Source organism: Neofelis nebulosa, chromosome 2 (assembly GCF_028018385.1).
Source record: "Neofelis nebulosa isolate mNeoNeb1 chromosome 2, mNeoNeb1.pri, whole genome shotgun sequence".
Lineage (NCBI taxonomy): Eukaryota > Metazoa > Chordata > Mammalia > Carnivora > Felidae > Neofelis > Neofelis nebulosa.
The window spans coordinates 155900819-155921720 of record NC_080783.1 but is presented as its reverse complement, the minus strand read 5'-3'; the positions used below and the strand labels follow the sequence as shown (position 1 = coordinate 155921720).

At 35.6% G+C, this 20902-nt stretch overlaps 1 long non-coding RNA gene across 2 annotated transcripts in view; it reads left to right on the top strand.

Annotated features, from left to right (window-relative positions):
- The window catches only part of LOC131504504 (uncharacterized), a 51557-nt gene extending 45624 nt beyond the window's left edge, over positions 1-5933 (top strand). For both annotated transcript variants that reach the window (XR_009258032.1, XR_009258031.1), the window contains exon 5: positions 5743-5933. This is a non-coding gene — a long non-coding RNA (uncharacterized LOC131504504). The remainder of the gene's footprint in view (positions 1-5742) is intronic.
- The last annotated feature ends 14969 nt before the right edge of the window (positions 5934-20902 follow it).

Genomic DNA, 20902 nt, shown 5'->3' with positions numbered 1-20902 from the left:
GAGATGAGGTACAGAGCAAAAGGGTGAATGGCTAGAATAAAAGTGAGAATTGAGCATACTTTTGATATTGCCCTTTGCATTGTTATTCTTTCTTCAATTTCTCCTATGAATGAGAACTCTTAATAGAAAATAAAGTGACTTTTTTTTGTCTCTTCCTTCCATCTTTCACATTATGACATTATGTCACATTTCCTTTCAAACTTTCCCTGTCAGCTTGAATAGTTAGTAATTCAGAAGGTTCTTTTATGTGACGGCTGGTGGGGGGAGTGAGGTCATAATTCAGATGTTATGTTTTCCTTTGGGTCAGTGCACAAATTTCTTTCCTACCTAACAAACAAATGATGACTCTAGATCAGAAGGATCAAGATCAAACTCAAACACCCTAAATGGATGGGTTTCTTTTTTCATCTAACAAAAGAGGAAATGCCACTTCCCCACCCCTTCCTCTGAAAATGCATGGCCCACTCCTTTCCTCCCGGGAGCTGGAGAGAACAGGGGGACAGAACAGATAGCTCATCTATTTGGTCGTGGTGTTTTATGCACCTAAATTAACATGCTTCTTGGGTTCACTGATGACCCTTCAAGGAAGATGTAAATCTATTTCCTCAAGGTCCTAATCGGGAGTTTTTTGTCTAGAATAAATCTGGAAGTCCTAATGACAAGAAGAAATTCCTCATGTACAAACAAATAAAACACTACCACCACAACAAAATCTTAGAAATAGAATGAACTTGTGTCCAATTATCAAGACAAAAAAAATGTGTGTGTGTTTGTGTGTGTGTGTGTGTGTGTGAGAGAGAGAGAGAGAGAGAGAGAGGGAAAGAGAGAGAGAGAGAGAGAGAGAGAGAGAGAGAAAGAGAGAGAAAGTCTTGATTCTTTGTATCTCTTGATAGATGGATGATGTTTGCCTAGGACAACCATCATGGTATTACAAAACTGTCTCAACAATGTCATATATTGCTAAGTTCTTGTTTCTTTTTGTTTAGACACAGTAATAATTAGCTTAAATACAAACTCTAGTCCTCATGTTGAATTTTCTCCGCTTTGTTTCAGGATAGTATGAGCATGACTGTAAGAATGACAGCTCATTATTTCATGTGAAAGCCTTCTTATTTCTTTAAACACCAACCATCATCCCCACAAAAATAAAAACTAAACTACACTGAAAGCAATTCAATGAACAAAGGGTGGACATCTCTGATGCACAGTTTAGAAGTAGAAACCAATTTGAAATTAGGCAAATCTGAAGTTGGCTCATAGTTTCTCCATTTATTGAATGTGTGAAGTTCTTCATTTCTAAGAAGGAAGAAAAGACACCATGGGTATTCAATGAGGTGCAGTTATTAAACCCTGTGACTCATATTGCACACATGCAAAATATGTTAGTTCTTTCCAATTTAATTTGAAAAGATTTTTGAAAGTCTCCTGCATGCCAGACACAAAGCCTAGCTGTGTGGATTAGATGGGTGGGAATGTGGTCCACTCTGAGTGACAGGTCTCTGCAGAGCCTGGCCAGGAGGGCACCACCAGCTCCCTGGACACAACAGCCCTCTCTTTCTCAGAGCCCTCTTTCTCTTCTAAGTGAAGACTTTCCTCAAGCATCTGTCCTCTACCCTATTCTCTCTCACATTTTTTCCTTCTGTGGTAAACTTACTCATTCTAATCTCAGCTCTGTGAAGCTAATTTCCAAACCCAAACTGGAGTTTTCTCCAACTCTCAAAACCAACTCCATGAGATTACAGATCTGTAATTGGAAATATAGAAATAGGAATTCATCTTCTTTTCTGCCCAGAGCAGTTCCTTCTGATATCGAGGTTTTTGTTAATGACTATCGCTTGCAGGCCACTCTCCCAATTAGGAGGTTATAAGAAGTGAGAGAAGTATGGTGCAGTGATTAAGAGCAAGGTTTATGGGGGAAGGCTGCCCAGGTCCAACCCAGCTCTGTCATTGGGATAATAAAGTGTCTTAACACCTTAGCCTCATGTTGCTGCTGTACAGATGAAATTTTATAGTTAATAATACTGTGTCGTATATTTGAAAGTGGCTAAGAGAGTGGATCTTAAAAGTCTCATTGCATACAAAAAATTAAGACCGTTTATGATGATGGGTGTTATTACGATGCGCATTTTGCAACACATACAAATATTTAATCATTATGCTCTACACCTGAAACTATACGATGGTAACTGTCAAGTATATCTCAATAAAAATAAGAACATTTTATAACATGCGTACGGTTCTTAGGATAGTGCGTGGCATATAGCTAGCACTGTAAAGGTAGTTTATATTGCAGCAAACGCTTTTATTTGCTGCTGTATAAGTATACACTCAGGATTTGTGCCAGGATGGAATTAGGCTCCTTTCCCCTGTGTTTCTGCCTGTCTGATCACCTGATAATCATGAAACTCTAATCATCATTCTCCAAAATCTACCAATCTGCTGACAACTATTTCTAATAGATAGATAAGGCTTTTTCTTCTTTACCCTTAACATATTTAATAATTTCTGTGCTTTCTGCTTCATAGTAACACTGTTTGTATGCTAATCTTATCCATTTTAATTAGTAAGATATTAAGATCAATAAACTCTTCTTTACCCAGTTTTGAATCATCAAAATATATATTTTTTGAATCTTCAGAACAAAAGATCCTTCACTGCAGGGATTGGATTGTAAAATTACTTTGAACTGAATGAAAAATATTACTCTACAAAGTGTTAGAATGGAATCACATGTCACTAAGTTGTATACTGGATGTCCTGCAACTTCTTTCAGTTGTAGCTGCATAATTTATATGAAAAAAAAAAGCTATTTGGGATTTTACTATGTTATTGTGAGCAAATTCCACTTACCTGAGAACGTATTGTGAATGGACACAATGAATAATTGAGGTAAAGTCCCAGGGCACTCATGTGGAGGAGTTGATGAATTACTTAACCCATCAATTTTACAGCCCTTCACCCCCCCTCCCCCCCAGAATAAGACTACTAATAACAACTGGTGACTGGACTTTATTGATTAAGGAATTTAAGTGCATATTTAGGAGAGAGATCTTAAGATGACTGATGTTCTTTGCTTGGTATGACCTTTATAATGTGAAGTTTTTTCTTCTTAAAAGTTAATACAGGATTGTTAGGGCAGGGGACATTGCAGGATATGTTCTGCGCTCAGTGTAACATTAGGAAGGATGATAGAGTTGCCGATAGGAGGAGACAGAGACATGAACCCAAATCTGGCAGAGAAACAACTTTTCTGGGGTTGGGACATAGGTTATGAGCACTAAGCTTTCACTAACACTTCCACTTGGGCTTGTATGTCATAAGAGATCTTAGTAGGCAAATTGGGAGGAAAAAGCTACTGATTTTGTAGTCTACTGAACTTCCTTCTCAGTTTCCAACCGTTCCTTATCCTATGTTGGAAGCATGTGGTGTTTTCTGCCTGGGGCCACAGCTAAGTTCTCCATTTATTATTTCACTAATTCCTTTTCCCAATATATTTTAAGCACCCACATCGTTCATACATAACAGTAGGTACTAGGGGTAGAATGATTAATGAGAAAGGGTCCCTGCCCTCACAGACTCAGAGACAGGATTAATTTTAATTAATTAATTAAAGACAAGATTAATTTCAATACTCTGAGATAGTCTCCCTCCTATTTCCAAAGTAATTATACTTTTCATTCATCCAGAAATGTGAAAACTGACAAGTCTTGCTTTATGAGTGAGATTCATGGTTCTGCAGATGTTGTGCTGGCCTTTAGCTCTAGACGAATATTGTTTAGTTTTGTTGGATTTTGGAAAATGTCTTATATCGTCTCATTTTCCATTAACGGTTTTTAAACCCGATAGCTTCTGCAAACCAATAATATCATGTCAGCATTCAAATATTTACTCAAAAACTCTATTTAATCACAAGAGCACTGAATCGTTTATTTTTCTTCTACTTTGGGTATATCTCGGGATCTACCTGTGAAAATGAGATATTGGTGAAAGCACTGGCAAATTTTGAAAGCATATTTAGTCTCAACTTTTGTGGAGATGCCCCTCCTTTGATAAGAGGCAGCTGTTTGGGTACAGGAACTGATTATTCTTGAAGTGATTCTTAATAGCTTCCTAGTTATTTTGCTGACATTTGTCAAAGGCTATACAAATTTAGCTTTCTTGGAACAGGTATGGAAGAAATGTTATAATAGTAGATTTCCTGAAAGCCCCATGGAATTTATCTTGATGCTATCATGGACACTTGGTAGCCACAGATGTGGTCACACAAATCTTTTGTACCAATGATTCAATCTGTATCTTTGTTTGAGCTATAATATCCAGAAATCCAGAAGATGAAGCAGAGAAGTTATACTTCAACAAAATGGAAGAAGCAGAAAAAAATCAAAAGTATAGTTGCTGAGCTGTTTAGAGGGAAGTTGAAAAAAACGCCTAGCCTTATTTACCACACCATCAAAACAAACAGTTGAAAAAGACCATAATTTAGCCAAAATAGTCATGTCTGATACAGTATCTTCACAGTGTAATGTAAATAGCATAAAAATTAAAGTGGAACAGAATCAGGTTTAAATTCCTGTTTTGCCATAGCGCTACTTTTGTGGGACATTACTTACCAACCTTCACTTTCCTCAGCTGTAAAGTTAGAATATATAATACTTACTTGTTACAAGACTTAAGTAAAACTAAGTATGTAATATATGGATCATAGCATCAGATGCACTCGATAAACAAATGTAGTCTTCCCTCTCCCAACAAAGGAAAAAGAAAAAAAATATAAACCAATTATAAAGAAAATTTTCCAAAATATTTTTTTTTCTATTGAGATAAGTACAATTGTTGTTTGTGAGGAAATAGTTTTTAAAAACTCTGCCAAATAATTGAGGAGAATGGTCTTTCTAATTCATTTCTAACTCTGTTCACAATTGGATTTCTGAGCAGCAACATGACATTTATTCTATTTTCCTCCACATTGGAATAAGCACACTTTAAAATGTATCCTATTGATCAGGAATTGTCTTGACTCCCATGAGCAATCTTTTCACAGCTGTGTCTATGTAAGTAAACAACACAGAGAATTATGAAATTCCTTCAGTTATTAGAGTACATGCAAGAGTTCCCTGGCTTCCATTTTGAATTAATATGCATCAGTGGTGGATACAGGAAGAGCATCCAGGTTAAATATGGCTGTCTGTTAAACAGCTCTCCTGAAGAATTGAACACTTGTGGTTAATGGTGACCCTCCTTGCACTTTGCTATTGGGTGTGAATTTCAGTGAAACTTCATATCCAATAAGATCTCCTTGGGGAAATCAGTTCTGAACATTGGAACTCTGCCCTCAGCTAGATGGGGCCATGTTTACAGATACACTCTATCAAGGCTCTCCCAATGGTAACCCCTATTTGATAAAGTTGAAGAGATATGCCCTTAGATTGCTCAGTCTAGAGAGCAAAAGAAGAAAATTATAGTCTGTATTTGTTATATTGGGGAAAAGTACACATATGTGCCTCATGTCATGCAATCTTGGCAAGAAATCTTTTACAAAGGCTTCACTAGAGATATATAAATATATGTCAATTCACATTTGTCATGTTAGAATAGTTTTGAAATTGCATCATGTACCTCTGGGTTGAAGAATCATTATTGGAATCTTCATGACGGTAAGTGTTTATATAGCCCTTACTATATGACAGACACTGAATATACAAAGCTCTTTACAAATGTTAATTCATTTAATTCTCTCTCCAGCTTTATGATCAGTTTCATCAATTATGAAGGAAATGTCAGCTGGGACTCAGAGGAGGAGCCATCTCAAGGTCATTGAACAAGTGTGGTTCTGCCTTGTCCTTAATTGTTTTTCTACATCAAACCATCTTTTCAAAAAGTGACTTGATTCTAAAGTTGAAAATAAAAATGTTAAATAAAACCTTCTCCTAATGTAGCAGAAAAATGTTGTACCCAGAAAGTTCCTTTTGTATTTATTCCACTATTTTATCGGACATGTTGAAAGACCAGATAGCTGGGTTTTTTAGTGGGGGAGAATTAGAGAAAGGGTATATTTGTCACCTTCCTACTTACATACAGTTTGCAGATTGGTTGCCAACATTTTAAATCTTCCCCAAATTACTTAAAAGTAAAGAAGGAATTTTATCGAATATTAGGACATGGCAGCATCTGTAGACACAGTGTTGTTGTTGTTGTTGTTGTTTTCTGTTCAGGACATAGTGATTCAGTTTGTTTTCCATATATACATGAAATAACGGATCACATAGGTGGGAACTTAACCCAGAAGTGCTATAAGAAAATACACTGTCAACTAATAGAAAATATGTCTGCAATCCTTGAAGGAAGTGATGACAAACTGGAAGCATCTGTGGACATAGCAGTATCTATTTATTCTATTTTAATAATAGAACAGGGTCTTTTGGCTTAGAGTACACTTTAAGAGGTAAGGAGAGAATATATTTTGGAAGGAGAATGGATGTAAATGTTTTCAGAGAACATGAAGAAAGAGAAAATGACTCGCAATGTGACAAAGCAGGTATGGGAGAATTTTAGACAGTATCAACCAAAGGTTAGCGTCTCTCAAAGTCTTTCTACCGGGGCACAGATCCAAATACATGTTTTATGTTGTAATTTTGAGTTTGATGAAGGTCAGAGCTATGTTGTAGCCATGGTCTACAATGCTAAAATGACGTCTCTATTATTTTCTTCCTCATCTTACCTTTGAAAAATATTCTTGCAAATACCTAAAAGTCATACACGTCATCTACATTTTTTTCATTGTTAAATACTTATTTCTCCCTAACATTTTAGGCATTCTGGTCTCCTGCTCCATATGCCATTCTGAGACTCCCCACACCAGAACCAATTTTTGGTTTTACTTTATTTCCTCTGCTGGGAATATTTTTATGCATTTTTTATGTTGGAAATTGTAATTCATTTTCACTTCCATTAACGATTTTCAGAGAATTAATTTAGGGTCTGTTCCTAGGTGGGACTTTCAACTGGTCTTTGCAGTTAATTTGAGTTATTTTTTTTTCTTGAAAAATTGGGATTTCCCTTTAAAAAGATAAAATGTAGTAACAGAACTGGGGGAAAAGCGAGTTTCACCGAAGACGTGTTCCTGTTTGTGCATACCCTTCAGGACAGTATTTCAAATATTGCATTTCTAAGCATATTTCATATTTTTAAGGAATTGCTCTTTCTAATAAATAAAAGATTAATTAATTTAATTTTACTGTTGTATGTACATGTTTCAGAACCAGTTTTTTTGTCATTCTAAATCTTTCTGCTTTCCAACAAATTACATGCCATGGAGTATAATTTCTGCTGCTGCCGTATACCACATCATGCCACACTGACATATCACTGCAATGAAAGGTAAACCTTACAAACGCATGCTAATTTAAAGATGCAATGAATGTTTTATAGACTCTTAAGTGTTTTCTCTCTGGTTTTCATATAAAAATTATATAAATGAAGGAAATAATTTTTGAATACTTGGCTTAACATTTTCATCTTTATGTGTATAAATGTTCCCTTTTTATTTTTTTTTCTTTCAGTGGTTGGAGAATAACTTCTCCAAATGCACAACCTTATTATTATTATTTACTATTATTTACTATTATTATTATTTACTATTATTATAGTAAAAAAGATATGCTTAAAATACAACATGATTATTATGTAGTTTGATCTCCATGATAAATATGCAGCAGGTAATTAAGTATAATAAAAATAATTTTGGAGAATTTTAAAAGGCAATTTCCATACAAATTTGATGGTCCATTTAATTTAAGGAGCTGTGGGTTATGAGAAGTTCCATCATGTATGACACAGGGCCATAGAATATTGACCAGTTTGAACAATAATAATGGTAAAAGGTGAAAGAATTTGATTCCGAAGAGAGAGTGGCCATAATAATAGTATCAGGATGAGTAAATTCAAACCAAGTTATTTTCTTAAATCTTATCTACAATTCATTTTTTTTAAAGTTTATTTATTTAAGTAATCTCTGTGCTCACCATGGTGCTTGAACTCATGACCCTGAGGTCAAAAGCTGCACGTTGTACCAACTGAGGCAGTCACGAGCCCCTACAATTCATTTTTAAATTCATTTATTTAACAATCATTATTGAACCCCTGCTAGGTTTTAAACACTGTGCTAAGAGACAAAGTGCTAACTAGAACAAACACATTATCTGCCCTCATAGAACTTATAACCTGGACTACTATAATTTCTGAGCCATGATATTTCTGGACTTCCTAAATACCTATAAATTCACTGTGCTAGAGTGCATCAGGGAAATAAAAATGTTCCTGGGACAATTTAATTAAAGCTGGGAAAGTAGAGAGCCAAGATTTATAAGCAGAAACTCAATGTGCCAATGCATATTCTGGAAGACTCCGTAAGTCTAAAATCAGCCATCTCTGGGACAAGCAAACTCAGAGTAATTTCCACAGGACCTATGTGTTAGGAGCTTCTGATATTATCTTAAAACAACAGTCATAATTTGAAGAGGCAGCTGAAAGAAAAGAGAGTAGTTGAATAATCTGACATAAAAAAAAGGAAAGAACAACAAGAATAAAGCTCTAAAACTTGTAGACAACCAGTTCATAACTATCCATTTCACTCCTTTATGCATGTGCATGAGAAAGAGTATAACACTACTAGGTATTTACCCAAGGGATACAGGTGTGCTGTTTCGAAGGGGTACATGCACCCCAATGTTTATAGCAATGCTACTGACAGTAGCCAAAGTATGGAAAGAGCCCAAATGTCCATCGACGGATGAATGGATAAAGAAGATGTGGTATGTATACATAATGGAGTAATACTCAGCAATCAAAAAGAATGAAATCTTGCCATTTGCAACTATGTGGATGTAATTAGAAAGTATGACGCTAAGCAAAATTAGAGAAAATTAGATATCATATGATTTCACTCATGTGAGGAATTTAAGATATAAAACAGATGAACATAAGGGAAGGGAAGCAAAAATAATACAAAAACTGGGAGGGGGACAAAACATAACAGACACTTAAATATAGAGAACAGAGGGTTGCTGGAGGGGTTGTGGGAGGGGGGATGGGCTAAGTGGGTAAGAGGAATAAAAGAATCTACTCCTGAAACCATCGTTGCACTATATGTGAATTAACTTGGATGTAAATTAAAAAAAAAAAAAAATTAAATAAAAAAAAAAGAAGATGAACTTGGGAAAAAAAAAAGAAAGAGTGTAACAGTTCAGAGATGCTCTTTTACAATGATTTAACTTTGTTGTTGTAATCGTTTAGAATGATGCTTTGGCCATAGTAGCCAAAATCACACACAAGTAATGTGACTGACTCAGAGTAGTGGTTCTTAACTGGATGTACAATTCCTTAGAGGTCCTTTGAGAAGTGTGTTAGGACATTTTGATGTTACGGTAAGTGGACAGACACTGCTATCACTTGGTAGGTAATTGTCAGGGATGCCAGATGCTCTGGATATGTATGGAAAAGTCCTGTAAAATGACTGGTTGAATGTCCCTGTCTGACTTTCTTTAATGCCCTCTGAGTATCCATGTAAGTGAAAGACCTGTTTATAAATAACCAAGCCTGGTAAAATCAAGTGTTTTTATGAATAGTTTTTGTCCCAGATTTTTCCAGTATTGCCAGCGTTGTTTAAATTGAGGAAAGACTGTACTTTGTTTTGCTAAGAATTATGCCAAGAGTGGTTCTCTGTTTCTCAAAATCACATCACTGATGGCATTGTGTTTCTCTGGTTTTTGAGGCAACAATACAACAAAACAAATCGATTTGTATTTTCATCTGTAACATTTGAAGTGATGATACCTATAGGAAGGAGCATTTACCTATTCTATTGTGGTTGCTTGCATAGTCATGTCTAAAATTTACATATTGAATGTATATTTTGTTATAAATTAATTTACTTTTCTTCACTGATATACTTAATGATTGATATTTTTGAATTGTGTGCTGATAGATGATATTAACTGTGAATTTTTTATTAGGAGAATTAAAGTGACATTATAAAAATATTTGTCATATAAAAGAAGTATTGAATTGATCAGATATTGCTACCAATTGCCTGTAGTCTTGCTAGTTCTGGATAATAGAATTTTCTAAGAACAATTCTGTCTGCAAATATTTTTTTTCTGCAGCATATGTTCCAGACTTTTCTTGTCTCTAATTTTCAGTTGTGTGTTTGTGTGTGTGTGTGTATGTTTCCAATGATAAAAGTCAGTGAGGCAATTACTTGAAGATTTCAATAATTTAATTTATTGTATTCACTAGTTGTTTTGACTTTGTTGTGTTTAAAAATAAATGGATAAAAATACCAAAATACATTAGATAAAATATAGAACATTTTATTGATTGATATATTCTTAATCTTTTAGATAATTTAAGAACACCATTAGATACTTAGGTTTGTTGACTAGTTCCATCAGGAAATGATGATGCCGGGAAAATCAGAAACCTGATTATTAACCAGAAATATGATCACTCAGGTCATTCAGTAAGTAGCCATTTAAAGTTTGCTTTATAAAAACAATACTCCATCCAAAAATCACCATCCTTTAACTCTCTGATTATATTGTCATGTTGTTATAAACAGCTCTGCAAAAATTCTAAATTTAAATGTTTGCAGTGATATGAAAAACTCTACACATGCATTTAGGTTTTCAATTCCTGTAATAGTTTTACAAATGAAAACAGAGGCAATAAAACCAGCCATAGGTTGTTGTGAAGCAATCATTACAGAACTATGGAAAATTGATTATATAGAACATCAAAACATTTTAGAATTGACTTTATAAGAAAAATCTTATTAAAAACCACTATTGACAAAAAGGGAAATGTGAAAACAATGGGAATATATGTGACTACTAGTGAAATAGAAAATGGAATATAAATGTCATATTAAAATGTGAACAAATAAAATGCAATATTACTTGTTTATATTACTATGAGTGTCTTAATGGAGAGAAAAATCTTGAAATGGCAAGGAGATGAACTGGACGCCTCAGATTCATTTTCGGTGACTATTAATGAATAATTACGTTCCGTTTCAGAACCACATCTTTCCCAATACTTGCACGTGATGTGCCCTTTCTCCAGTAAGTTATTTCCCAGCAACACTGTGTGTTCATCAAGCCTCAAGAAAAAATCTCAAGAATAACAGACTTCAAATCCATAGACATCAGTCTGACAAACCACAGAATCTAGCAAAAACCCAAATTGCTTGAAAAACCAGTCCTAAAGTCAAGAGAGAGCTCCTTTATTTTCAGACATCTTCAGTCTTTGCCCTTAGAGTGTTTTATTTGTCCTTATATGAATCTTTGTGTAATGTTCTTGACCATTTTTAATCAATAGTTGTTACCTTCAGTGTTTAACCAATATTATTCAAGCCCCTGTCTAGAATTTAGCCTTTAAGAAAAAAAGGAAATTCTGCAATATACAACCACATGGATGAATCTTGAGGACATGATGCTGAGTGAAAACAAGCCAGTCACAAAAGGACAAATACAGAATGATTCCACTTATATGCTTTATCTGCAATAGTTAAACTCTTAGAAGCAAAGAATTGAAAGTGATTGCCGGGTGCTGGGGTAAGGGCAAACTGTGGAATCACTTTTATAATCTACGGTTATAAAATTTCAGTTATGCAAGATGAATAAGTTCTAAAGTTTTGGCTATTCAACATTGTGTCTATAGATCACAATACTGTATCATACACTGAAAAATCTGTTAAAAGGGTAAATCTCATGTTAAGTGCTATTACTACAATAAAAAATAAAATTCCATTACCACTTACATTTCAATAGAAGCTCCTTAAAAATAAACATTCAAGCTTGTTCTTTGGTCAACCCAAGAGGAACGTATCAGCAGAAAATCCTGTTAATAAGTAACAATTGCTGTAATGCATCCTGAATAAGGTATCATCATCAACAACAATAATAAAATAATATATAGTAAAGAGAAAGCAAGCTTTCGGTCTTGGAATACTTTATAATCTAGTAGCTCCTGATTATGCTTTTACATGACTAAAGTAAAATGATTCAAGCAATAATTCAAATAATATTCAAATATTATTCAAATAATTCAAATATTATTTGAACATTTTGTGTTCTGGTAAATATTTTTGTGTTTTGTACTAGCGTATGATAGAGAAATTTCCAAGTCAGTTAGGCTTAGTTTGTTGACTTGGAAAATATTAAAAATGCTTTGGAGATTAAAAACATAATTTACTAGGTTCTGTTGTAGTTTCTCTATTGTATTGATCGTAGTAATTATGGATTCTAAGAAAAAATACTCATGGGAAAGTTTTTTCTATCTCCCCATGTAAATGCTCACCATCCCTCTCCTTTACCTGTTTTCCATCAACTCTAGTCATCCCTACCGCCACGTTCGTATACCCAGCCACGTATCTCAATTTAATCCTCAGAGAAATTAAAAAAAAAAAAAAAAAAAAAAAGTGGTGGCAGAAATACTAAAGTAAAAAGGACGGGATATTTCCAGAGCAGACCTCTCTTCCTGATGTTCTGCAACCTGAATTTAAGGTCACCATCCCAGCGGGAGTCCGGGGGACTCAAATGCTCCTAACTGTGTTTGAGCAATCGATGATGACCAAACAGCTGCTTTGTTTGCCCACATTTTCTCCTGCACTGGGACCCAATTGCTCTCTCCTTAGGTGGGAAGGGAAACTCTGATTGATCTCATTGGGAGGTTTGCCAGGGAAAGGACAATAGTATCGGGCTCCTGACATCAAACTAATTTTTTACAGAATAGCTGCGAATCAGATTACATCTTTAGCAGCATAGTGGAGACTAGAGAGAGAATAAAAACAAGGTGGGTACATATTTGAGAAGAATGATGTTCTATGCAATTAATTCATTGCTGTCAAAAGGAGATCATACTTTGCATTACCCAAAAATAAGTGTGTTAAGAAAGTGAAAAGTTCTGACAATTAAATAATACTTGAACTATTTCATATTTAAAAACTCATTAAGGTTTTTGAGACAATGTTATTTAGAGGAGTAAAGATGTGTATGTGCGTGTCCCAGACATGGTTAGAAAGTTGCACTTTTCACATTGGAACTATGGATCTATGAACATCCCCTTCCTTCGTCTCTACCAGGAAAATGTTCCCCTCTCCCACTGCTGTTGGCCATTATTTGGTAGAGTTGATTCCACCCTGAAAAACCTCTTGTTTTTAGCCCATGATGCCTCATACCGTGCTGTTGCTCTTATGACGTGGTTGAGAGGAATAATGAGGAAGGAGGCTGCCAGGCCCCACAATTGCAATAATGCTTGACATTTATTTGGCCCCAATAAATGTATCAGGACTATTAATGGCTGTTCCGATATTTTCTTGTTCGGAAATTAACATGAAAGACTGCAGAAATAACTTTTTATTCTCCTAAGAATCAGTGTTTCAGACTACATGAGGTTCTTTAAATTTTGTCCTTGCAGATACATGCTCACATAATCTTATGCAAATACAACAATTATAGTGAATTATATACATGCTTGGAACTTTGGAAAAGGAGTATTTTGTTTTGTTTTGTTTTCTATTTCATCTCTTGTCTCTTCTCCCCTTTTCTATATCACCTCTGACCCACTACCACAACTCATGTTCATAAGTTTATGTTCCTGCAGGCTTATAAAATAACAAAAGAGGTCTACCTAACATCTATCTATCTATCTATCTATCTATCATCTATCATAATCATAGTAATCATCTACGTGCAATCATGTAGAGGAGTTATTTTTGTAATTATTTTACAGAAACGAGATCTCATACAAACTTTTCAATATCCTATTCTCTTCTCTCAGTGCTAGTGTGAAATTTGCCATTTCAGACAACACCACGGGGGAGGAAGAGTAAGTATAAAGGCAGAGTAGCCCCGCAGAGGAAAGCACTCATCTACTCTTTTCCACTGGTGTCCTTGGCAGGAGATTCAGGGTCATTTGAGACTATTCTAATTAGGAAATTTGGCTCTAAGGTATCTACTACTCACAGTGCTATTTGGGGACTGAGCTCACTGTCTCATTTAAAAGTACAGAAACCAGTTAATCTTGTTTTTAGTATACTTTCCTCAAAATGCCCAGGTCCTGGTGGTTGGACTGCCCCTCATAGCACAGCCCTTGTCCTCTCTTCCTGGGCTTGCACGCTATGCAGGACATTGGCAGACCTCTTTTGTAATAACCACTTTGGAGGAAGAGGTTTAATTAACATAATGCAGCCTGGCAGTAGTAGGTAGCATATGGAAAGCTGAAAATTCCCATGAAGCCCAGACTGTTACATGTCCTCAGCCTCACTCATGATCAGCGCAGGGGCCGGGAAAGATCCTTCTGTCTGAAACTGCAGGGTGCCCTGTCTCACGCCTGCTTTCAGTGCTGTGAGAACCATACTTCTGGCAATCTGGCCTCTCCCTGGGTTCTTTTGCCCCCATCCTGTAATGGGTTTTCTTCTCTTTGATGCACTCTCAGCAGAATAATCCAATCCCTCAATTACCCTGAAGTTGGAAACACACATCACTGCTCTCCTTCCCTCTTTCATGTGTCTTTCTCAAGTGGAAAAACTGCAGTAACAACAAAAACCTTATTGGAAGACACCAGGAAGCCTTCTGCAGTTTTCATTTACTACACTTTTTTACTCCCTCTTAGCAATAGGACCAACAAGTTCTCTACAATGATCACTTTACAATGAAATATATTATATCCATCTCTTTTCTATTAAACAAATGGTTTGATCTTGTACAAATACGATGAAGATGGTATTAGAAGGGCTAAAAATAACCATTCTCCCAATGTTTTCAGACATCAGTAAAAGAAGACAATGCAAATTTAGAATGAGAACATAGAGATGCTATAATAGAGTGTCACTGAAAGATCAGAATTGATGGGGAGAATTAGGACCCATTTCCTTCAAAGGGAAGGTTGCATTTCAAGAGAGGTTAATAAAATCAGAAGACACTATTAAAATAATACCAAAAACATCCAAGCGTTGGTGGGAAAATGACTCGACTCTCTGAAGATTATTAAGCAGCGTTTTATTGCTAATTGTAACACGGGGACCTTGGTGCCTGCTCTAAGGACATGGGTAGCCCACAGTGAAAATGACAGCAACCCAGATTTTTCCCCTTCTTTCTTAGATTTAAAGATTTTGGTTTATGAGGTCTTTCTTTTTCATCTTTATTTTATTATTTTTTAGTTTTTAGGTTTATTTATTTATTTTTGAGAGAAAGAGACAGAGAGAGCAGGGGAGGGACAGAAAGAGAGGGAGAGAGAGAATCCCAAGCAGACTCCACACAGTCAGCACAGACCTTGATGTGAGGCTCAAACTCATAAATGGTGAGATCATGAACTGAGCCCAAACCAATAGTCAGACGCTTAACTGACTGAGCCACCCAGGCGCCCCTCTCTTTGTCATCTTTAAAGCAAACTAGTCCCTTTTCACTACAGGTCACACTACTGTGTGTTCACAGCCTGATCTATTTTGCACAATTGGAAGATAATTCTCATTTAAGCTATATGGTACTCCAGTGCTTTACAGGGGGTTACACTAGACCTGGGGATTACATGGGTCTGTTTTGTTGAAATGTGATGGCTCCATACACACCCACTCAGATGCATTTGTACATAGTTTATCTGGCAGACGTCTCTACAAAGTCTAATAGTAATCCTTGATGATTCCTTAAAATCCCTTCTTTTCCTTCCAAATATATTTTTTTCTTTTCAATCTATAGATATTTTAAATAATTTCATTTCCTTATTTATTTTCAACCTTCCCTCCTAGTGAATCAAATTCTGAAAATTAAGTGAACAAGGGTGGAAATAGCAGACTGCACCTGATTTTATTAAGTAATTTAATTAGAGTTTTTAAAGATTGATTATCTTTGTTGAAATGCTGAGAACAACTCGGTGATATAAGAAGGTGCAGAATTAAAATATCTCTTGTGGTAGATTGTAAAATATAATCGCGAATTCTCCCCATTCCAGTCCACCCCTCTGAGTATGCACTCATCTTAGGACTCGCCTTGACCTGTAGAGTCTGGTGGATGTGAACCATGTGACTTAAGATCCAGCACTCCAAGTCATTTTGTAGCTCCCGCTGTTGCCCTTTTCCATGGCTGGCTTCTTGGGGATGCAGCCTGTGCAGTCTCATGGGGGCCCTGATTAAAAGGGCCCACACTTAGTTTAATACTTTGCTGCTCTCATCTTTAAACTCTTAATAATTTTTTAAAAAGGGGCCCCATATTTTCACTTTCTCTGGACCCAAGATATTCTGTAGCCAGCCTAGCTTATGTGAGGCTCTAAGATGACCATAGTCTGAAGAAATCAATGGAGTCTTCTTGAAGGACCACCTGGAGAGAAAGACTCAACCAGCCACTGACTGACTCACAGTTGAATGTAAATGCAGGAGTGAGTCCAGGTGAGACCAACAGAAAAATTGTTCAGGCAACCCGTTTGGTTATGAGAAATAATAAATTAAGGTTGTATTAAGCCAGTAAGTTTGGAGTGGTTTGTCACATAACTGAGTCTCAAATACTCAGAATAGGAACATCCATAAATTTAGAAAAATAAATTTGTATTACATACAGAGATAATTTTTTCACCGCATTAAATCCTTAGATTCTGTTTTGTTAATAAATATTAATGCATTAATTATGAAAGCATATTACACAATAAGTGGTTGCTTTAAGTTTAGTTTTTAAATGGAGAATACGTAGAGACTAAGACTATGTAAACTTCTACTTGGGACCTATGGCCAATTATTTGCAATATGATTCAGACATATTATACTGAAATTTGCAGGTAACACCTATATATAGTGTTGTTTATATAGATTTTTTAGATATAAAGTTTATGGAACTAGAGGTTCAAATAGTGCCAGGAAAAAAATCTTTATAAAATATTATTTAATAGCTGTTATTATGAGAGAAATGGGATTGCTCTAAAATTGAGATAATTTTGATATGTGGGTGATCTGGCTGCGACATCTGTCACCCCACTGATCACCAGGATTGATTGGGTTGATCTGGCTGGCTAGGTGGTGTCACCTGTCTCCCTCAATGCTCCATGTACCTCCCTCCTAGAGCTGTGGGCCCAGCGGAAAAGGGCGACCTTTCCCCACAAAGGAGGGCCATTCTTCAGTCAAGGGTATGTATACAAGTAGCTGTGCTCCCTGCCAGAACCTCCAAACAAGTTCTGAAGGTCTGTTTGTAGGAGACTGTAGGGTAGTCAAGCTTCCAAGACTCCAGCCACATCCAAATGGGGCAGTGAACATGGCAGTCTGCTTTTCCTTAGAAAAAACAAACAAACAAAAAAACCAAAAAACCCAAAAAACTAAATAAAATTGTGATAATATAAAAAGAACAAAAATCAAAAATGAAACATTTGGACATAGCTCTGAAACTGAGTCAAGGCAGAGTGTAGCAAGTTGACACAATTAAGCGTTATTCAAGTAGTGTAAAATCTAAATATGTATAAACCATTTTTATCAAAAAGGGAATACATCGGTGTTGTTTTTTAAACGTTTTCTAAGGAAATTCTTGATAATTAATGCAAACGGTTCTTATGAATCCTCAAGTCTTAATTTTTTTTTAATGTCTATTTTTGATAGACAGAATGCAAGTGGGGGATGGGCAGAGAGAGAGGGAGACACAGAATCCGAAGCAGGCTCCAGGCTCTGAGCTGGCAGCACAGAGCCTGATGTGGGGCTTGAACTGTGAGATCGTGACCTTAGCCAAAGTTGGACGCTTAACTGTCTGGTCATCCAGGCACTCCTGAATCCTCAAGTCTTAAAAATGATATTGCAGTGATGTAAATAACTGTTGCTACAATTAAAAATAAGGATGGTTAAATTAGATCAGTCTTTGGTCTGTTAAAAAAATAATTATGAGTCTGAATCCTTTCCAATAGTGTTATCTTGAGACAAAAGAGGTAATCTATACAATTCATTAATATAGGCCTGTTTAGACATTTTAGATTTTCGCATGTTTGAAAAATCAAACTCCTCTTAATCGTGAATGAAATGGAGTGCAAATATTTTCAATGTAAGTATTTTGGTATTAAGATAAGTCAACAATTTGCAGCACAGGCATTATCAGGAGCACAGGTCAAAAAATTTCATTTGAATATATTGCCTTTAATGTTCCTGAGTTTATTGGAATAACAGCCTTCCTCAGTACACATGAATTGCTTTGTAAAAATAACATATTTATTTCTACTTAGGAGAAGAATCTCTTAGAATCACTAAGAGATATTTTGAATAATAAAATAAATGTTTAATGTAGTTTTATTTATAGTTCTTTACTACTATCCATTTAAGAGGCCTTTGTTACATACACTTAAAAATCTCAGTAATGCCTTCTTAGTACCGGATGTTAACTAATCTCACATAAATACTTCCCCATATTCTAATACATACCTAGAGCCATAATCCCAGGCCAAGATGAAAAAGTGAAATGCTAAGGAGTTTGTTTTGATTCTTCTAAATTGTGAGCAAATAATGCAAATTGCTTTTCAGGATTGATAGCTCATTGAATAAGTCTATACAAAATAGTTATATATTATTTAAAAACATTTCTTAATGCTCCTGGTGTTTGAAACCAATCTATGTTTATATGAACTTTGCTAGTTTTGCAGAGTTGTGAAGTATGGAATATGTCAACATAAATAGTATTACATTTGGTGTTTGTTAGCTGAATACATGAGACAAATTCTGAAGCGTGAATAAAATATATGCTGGTGTAAGGACTTTTCATTGCTTTAGTAACTCAGAACTGTAGGATATAAAATTTAAAACGAAATTCCTATATCTGGCCAGTATACAAAATGGTGTCCAATGGCCTAAAATGATAACATAATATCCATAGAGAGGAAAATGCTTTAATAAATCGTAGCATAGCCGCATAAAGTAATGCGAGGCAATAGTGAAAATGATTGAAATGGAGCAATCTGTTTTAAAATGGTAAAAACTAAAAATAAATAATGCTGAGTATAAAAAAACATTGTAGATGATAAAGAATGTTATCATCACATAAAAATTTTTAAAATGGAAAACACTGCTACATTTTGTTTACAGAAAAATACTTTTATAGTAGAATTATGAAAATGCATAAGGATAATAAAAAATGAGGTTGTTGTTGTCTCTGGAGTATAGCAAAGAAGGAATTTGATGGTAAGTTACACACAGAGGCTTCAAAGGTATTTGGAATGTTTATTTCTTATTTGGAGAGATATACAGCTCTTAATTTTAAGATACCCAATACTTTTATGTTTGCCTGAAATATTTTAAAAAATGTTTTAAAGATAATGTATCAAATATCTACTGCCTAAAACACTAAATAACAACTCTAGATCCCCATGTCTTAAAACAATAAGCATTGACTAAATGTACAAATGCAGGACATCATTACTATTTGGCTCATCTACGCAATTTTCAGATCCTAGCTGGTCACATTAAGTGTTTGGGGATGAGCTTGATATTAACCGGTATAGGCTGGTCTCAGTTTGTAAGACTAGAGGGACTTAAGTATCCTCCATGTATCTTTGATCTTACTGAGCAGATCATCAGGGTGATGACAGAAGTTCAGGAGAGAGAGAAAACAGAAGCCCACTAGGTCTCTTGAGTTTTGGGCTCACAATTCTGTTGGTCAAAATAGGTCACATGGATGAGCCAAGAGTCAGAGAGAAAGATGACCACAAACGTATGTGCCAGAGTGTGAATCCAGAGAGATGAAGAATTTGAGCCATTATTCAAGGTCCCAGTCTGCTCTTAATGCCACAATTATTCATATTTGCCCCTGATACAAAATATACTTGCCCCTCACCAATCCCACATAAGCTTCAACTCCAGGATCCTGTGGTCTATATCAATTTGAATGCAGTTATTTTTTTTAAACATTTATTTATTTTTGAGAATAGAGCACATTCAGGGGAGGGGCAGAGGGAGAAGGAGACACAGAATCTGAAGCAGGCTCCAGGTTTCTAGCTGTCAGCACAGAGCCTAATGTGGGGCTCGAACTCAGGAACCATGAGACCAAGACCTGAACTGAAGTTGGACATTTAACCGACTGAGCCACCCAGGTACCCCTGAATGTAATTACTTTAAATTTGGAGTCCTATGAAACAAAGAAGACAAGTTTTCTTTTTCACTAGCATCCAACATACAGTGATCAAACAGAAGCAGGGTGATAACAATAAATACTACTATTTGAAAAGACCAAGAATCTGAGGCTCTTTAGAAGTCACTCATCTGGACTTTTAATGACAGAGAACAAACTGAGGGTTGATAGAAGGGAGGTGGGACATTGCTGTGTTGAGCACTTGGTGTTATATGTAACTGATGAATCACTAAGTTCTACTCCTGAAACCAACATTACACTATATGTTAACTAACCAGAATGTAAATTAAAAATTTGAGGGAAAAAAAAAGAAGTCACTCATCTCAAAATCCAGATATTGCAGTTTGTGATGATAGCCAGATCTCCTCTATCCTGAGGCTGGAGAATTTTCTTTGGTCCAATTCTGATACCTAAGAAAAGTTTTTCATTCTGTTATTCTCTACAGCTTTTAGTTCTGCTCTCTGGAGTATCTTTCATTTCCCGCGAGGTCCTTTGGTACTTCTAAAGACATCATTGGAAAGTTTGCTCTATGAAGATTATTCAAAACTCGTTTTCTAATTATATAAATTTAGGGCTTTAAAGATCTATCTACATTTTGCAAAATCTCAGTCCAGTTTTGACCAGCTGGGTTATTCTTTTGCCAGTACATCTCTCTCAAAAATGTTGAATGCGTTTTAAATATTTGATCCAGTACACCTTAGGATTCAAAGCCACACTCCCTATTCTGTTGTAGACTTGTATCTCTTTCTAGACTCAATTATCTGGCC